Source organism: Echinops telfairi, unplaced genomic scaffold (assembly GCF_000313985.2).
Source record: "Echinops telfairi isolate 266 unplaced genomic scaffold, ASM31398v2 ScPeMD7_1713;HRSCAF=2227, whole genome shotgun sequence".
Lineage (NCBI taxonomy): Eukaryota > Metazoa > Chordata > Mammalia > Afrosoricida > Tenrecidae > Echinops > Echinops telfairi.
Window position 1 is genome coordinate 20,029,969 of NW_022105611.1, and position 5,571 is coordinate 20,035,539.

Here is a 5,571-nt window from a genome sequence, read left to right on the forward strand (position 1 = left end):
TAGATGGCTGCTTGTTTACCTTCAAGCCTTTAAGACCCCATAAAGTCAGATAGAATTATATTTCTATACGCTCCGTTTATTTGGAACCACAGCATCATGTCCTCAGCTTCCACACAGTTGGTGGTGGTCCTGATTTCACGGCTTTTGTCGTGGTCTGGGGTGGAAGCAGATGGGATTGCTCTCTTGCTAGGCATGGTTCTCAGCATGACAGGCATGTTTAGGGGTATATGCACAAAAAAGGAATGCCAGATGTGACTTCGAAGGGTCTTGCAAGTCAAACCTGACCCCGAAGAACCTTTGTGGTATCAAAGTTATTAAAACTGAACTCTGATGTTTGAATGCCCAAAGAAGTAGACAGTTAATAGGGTAGTTTCACCTTGTAGATGTTTTTCTCTAAATGGGAACAAAGTGGTGTTTATTTAAGGGGGGAAAGTGTTCTTTCCACGTTATGCTGTACTGAAAAAGTGCAGGCTCTGGTTTGTATTTGCTGATTAGAGAGGGAGTGAAATAAGTAAGATGGCTGAACCTGGTTTTAGAAGTCTCAGCGGATGTGAAAGAAGAAGGAAGCCCATGTCCAGAATCCTGAGGAAGCACCATTGTTTGGCCGTAATTACTGCCTCTGGAAGCTGTAAGGCAGCGGCTCTCAACCTATGAGTCGCAACCCCTTTGGGGGGTCGAACCCATTTCACAGGGGTCACCTGACTGATAACAGTAGCAAAATTACAGTTATGAAGTAGCAATGAAAATAAATTTATGGTTGGGGCTAAAGAAGATTGATTTTCAGTTATTGATCTTTCAAATGGCTCTTTCTCCGTCCCAATCTCAGACAAGAGTCAGCTGAAGGTTGCCTTCACGTGGGAAGGATCACAATTACTGTAGATTGCCTCATTTATTTGAACTCCTCAGCTTTCTGTCAGCATATGGTTAAAAGAGACCTGGGTTTAGTGCAGATCTCAAGAGTCATAGCATGTTACATCGATGGTGTTATGTTAACATCAAACTTGGAAGAACAAGCTAGAGTGGATCTGAAAACCGTGATGACCCGCATGACCAAGAGAGGCTGGCTAACAAACTCAGTAAAAATCTAGGGTCCTGTCCAAATGGTGACATTCTTGGAAATAACTTGAGCAGGAGTTCTCGTGACATTCACGTGCAACCAAGAGTAAATTACTGTCCCTGCGTGCCCCTAAGACGAAGCAGGAGACTGAAGTTTTATTGGTCTATTTGGATTTTGGAGGTCTCATATTCCATATCTGGTGATATTGTTGGCTCTCATCCTTAAAACTACTCAGAGATTTCTAAAAGACAAAAAAAAAACAAACTACTCAGAGAAGGAAACGGCATTTGAATGGAGCCCAAACAACAGGCTAGGTCTGAGTTTCAGAAAGCGGTCTCACTCTTTTTGCCTTCAGTCCCTTATAATCCATATTCACATAGGATTTTGGAGGTGTCTGCCACACATGCTTCTGTGGACTGAAGCTTATGGCAAAACACTGAGAACATTGCCCTACCACAATATTGAGATTCTGGACTAGAAAATTTCCAGATGCTGCAACAGAATTCACATTATTTGAAAGGCAATTGATTACCGCTTTCTATTAGGCATGAAGACTGCCTCAATGGCAGAAGGGTATAAAACCATCACGAGACCTGAGATACCCATAATGTCTCAAGTGATATTGCAGAAACACCCAAATAAGGAAAGTGATGTCCAGAATAGTTCTATAATATAGAAATGGTTCATACACAAACAAGCTACGAGGGAAACACAGGGCAGCCCCCACCGTAGCTAGGAGCAGATAAGCTTCTTTTCCCATAGGTCCCACCCATGAACCACCTGTGAAGTTTCCAGAGCCCACTGCCACAAGGACAGTGTCCTCAGAGCAACTGCTGACTAGCAGAAGGCTGCTTGATTTATGGATGACAGTTCTAGGGTACATGGATAGCATTTGATATGGAAAGCTACTGCAGTAAGACCAGCAGATGAAAAGACCATAATTGAAGAAGGCAAGAGCAGAAGACTGAACTGTATACTGCCTTCCTAATTAGCAATGGTGAGAGCCCATACGTTTGGATTTTCATTGAATCATGGGCAGTGCGACATGATTGCTGAAGACAAAATGGGTACATAAGCAAATGTGATGAAGAAAGCTGATGGTACCCAGCTATTAGAAGATATAGCATGTGGGGTCTTAATGGCTTGAAGTTAAACAAGTGGCCATCTAGTAGAGAAACAACAAGCACACATGGAAGAAGCACACCAGCCTGTGTGATCATGAAGTGTCAACAAGATCAGGTATCAGGCATCAGAAGACCCCAAAACAAAAGTCATATTGATGCAAATGAGGGGGGGTAGGAGTGGAGACAGCTCATCTGTAGACAATTGGACATCCCCTCACAAAAGGGTCCCAAGGAAGGAATGAACCAGCCAGGGTGCAGTATAGCACTGACGAAACACAACATTCCTCTAGTTTGTTACATCTTCCCCCCAACCCCCATCATGACCCCATTTCTACCTTACAAATCCAGCTGGACTGGAGCATGTACAATTGCCTATTCCAATTTTCTATTTAAAATGGGAGGAGACCATGAAAGGGTGCTTTACAAACTTACCGAATGTGCGTTCACATTCAACATGAAGAGGTCAAAGAGAAGATCACCACTGGATAGAATCCTCCATTTCTTGGGAGTCCAGGGATGATGAGGTTGGGGAGGATGCTGGCACCATTGTGCAACTCTTCCCAAGATCATCTGAAATAGTTATTTTCCTGTTGAATGTTGCAGGACCAGGACCAGGGATGCAACTGCAAGTGACAGAAGCAGGGATGATCTCTCAGCAAGGATCTGTGACCGTACTTCTGAATCTGTATGCTAGAATTCCCTAGGGCCTAATGGAATGGATTTTACCTTCTCCCCGTCTGGCAGAGTTAGGGTTGACTGTGAATATCGTCGTCTGGCCTCCTGGTGGAGACAACCCACGAGGAGTCTTGTACCGATGTAACCCTAGGCAACGTGAATGGGAATGAACTGAGGGAGTTGCACCTGCTAGATTTGTCCTGCTAGCAGCAATTTGGACTGGCACAGCAGCTAAGCCTGATGTCCTATCCCAAGGTAGAAAAGTTTGGGTAAAAATAAATGACTAACGGAAGGGGGAAAGAATAGCTGGAGATGAAGGAATGAATAAATAGGTTATGCAATGGAGGGAAAATCTAGCATGCTATTTGTGGTAGAGTGAAATTCCTTAAATGACTGCTCTATCCATTTCTCTGTCCCTCCCACCAAGTGATTAGGTGAGACCATGCAAATAAGGTGTAAAGGACTCTAATTCTGGGACTGGTCAGCTTTGCCTTTCCCCTGGCTATAAGAATGAGGCATCTCAGAAGTGATGAAACTTCCTGGGACCACCAAGGAAGAAGAGCCACCAGTGGTGTATGTTAAAAATCCTTGCTTAAAGTGGCCATGCCATACTGAGACAAGGAGACCAGGAGACAGAGCAGTGCCAAGACTATGATGCAGGGCAGAAGGTGGATTTCCAGGCCCACAGAGGCAGAAGCCAAGGCATCATGTGGCTAAGAGGCTGATGGCTGGTGACTTGGCTGCCGGCTGATGCGAGGGGCATTGCTTTGCACCAATGACTGCATCCTTATTGTTTTCTGGCCCTGGTTTAAGCTAACCTGTCCAACTTCTGTAATGAACTCCCACAATTCTGAGTGTTGTCTGTGAACTCTGTGGTCATTGCAATGCATTACTGAGCTCAGCAGGAAAGCAGAATGTTGAGGGAGGAATAGTTGGTGTCAGGATAAAGAAAGATGGAGGATGAAAGCATTTCTGATCTCTGCTTGGTGGGAATTGGCCTTAAGCTGGTGCAGGGATGGATCCTCCTTTTCCCTACTGAAGCCTGGGTAGACACCACTGGGTAGTCGTGATGAAGGACTTGTACAGGTCTGCCAGTTGGTCAGGTGAGATGTACCTGCTGGGGTCATCAGGAGACTTGAAGTCTAGGTTGTATTTCCCAGACCTGAAGAACTCGGAGGCAGCTACATCCATGCCAGTCACCACCTTGTCGGTGTAACCAGCTTTCCCAATAGCATTCTTCAGCAGCTCCAGGGCTTCTTTGTTCTCCAAGGTGTTGGGAGCAAATCCGCCTTCATCCCCGACATGGGTGGCATCCTTGCCATACTTCTCCTTGATGATGTTCTTCAGGTTGTGGTACACCTCGGCCCCAATGCGCATGGTCTCCTTGAAGCTGACTGCTCCAACGGGGAGGATCATGAACTCCTGCATGGCCAGCTTGTTGCTGGCGTGGGAGCTGCCGTTGATCACATTGAAAGCAGGAACTGGCAGGATAACTTCGGAATTGCCAGCCAAGTCAGCAATGTGATGGTATAGGGGGACTCCCTTCTCAACAGCTCCGGCCTTGCACACAGCCAGGGACACGCCCAGAATGGCATTTGCACCAAATTTTGATTTATTCTCAAATTCCATCCATCTCAATCATCAGCTTGTCGATCTTTCCTGTTCCATCACGTTCACCTTCTTGCTAACCAGGGCAGGCGCAATCGTTTTATTGATGTGCTCAACAGCCCAGATACCGGGTCTTATCATTGGGTTGGGATGTTTTCGTGATGCACCTTTTCTTTACATAAAACTCTCTCTTATACATGAGTCGAAGTGGATTTGTTTCTCCAAAGTACCCAGTGTTTATTCCTCAAGAGAGACTCCGGGCAAGGGAATAATCTCCGTTAACTTCTATCAAAGGACAAGAAAAGTGAAGCTGAGATAACTTTTGTAGAACCTGCCCAGATGAAATAAAACATTTTTGTCTCCTCAGAGTATTGGGTGTGTTCACAGTTAATGATTAAAAGGGTGGTGGTTCATCCTTCATACGTGCCAAAGACAATGGCTAGAAGAGTGTGCAGTGCAGTGAACTATTTGACCTTTCTAGCCATCAAGTTGGTCCTGACTCACAGTAAACCTATGTATCACAACAATAGCCAGTCTTGCGTCATCCTCACAATATGTCCGATGCCGATCTATAAAGACCTCTTCAAACTCACAAAACACATGCAATGACACTGAATGCAGGATGATCACAAGCCAGTGGGTAGAAAGTCTTTGGATCCAGTGGCGGTGTAAGCATCTCAGCACTGGCTGGGTTCTCTACATAGCATCTCTGGCTCCAGGGTAGGTCCATGTGGCTTCTCCAGCTCAGGGCACTAGCATAGTTTCATGTGTCTTGTCAGCTGCAATGTCTCCCAGGGAGTGAGCGGAGAGAGAAATATCTCCTGCCTCCAAGGAGGAAAATACCAGAGTTCCCAGAATTCTCAGAAGGCCATGCCCACACAGAGGCCTTATATCTTGATTGACAGGCCAGACTCCACCCCTTCACTTCCCTCACCATGGCACTGGGGTGTTTTATTTACTTGTCAGCGTGTTTCCCAAGAAAATGAACTCTTTGAGGAAAAGGCCATGTTCAATTCAGCCTGACCTCTGGAACCAGCAAAGGGCCTGGTACAGGGCAGGGATCTGCACCTTCTGCGGAATGAACTACCAAGGCCACAGGCCCCTGCC

General features: G+C 45.8%; 2 pseudogenes; one reads left to right on the forward strand and one right to left on the reverse strand.

Annotated features, from left to right (window-relative positions):
* The first annotated feature begins 96 nt into the window (after positions 1–96).
* On the forward strand, positions 97–331 carry LOC115870496 (annotated as a pseudogene).
* Positions 332–3,834: 3,503 nt separating this feature from the next.
* Positions 3,835–4,609, reverse strand: LOC101644697 (annotated as a pseudogene).
* Between the last annotated feature and the right edge of the window lie 962 nt (positions 4,610–5,571).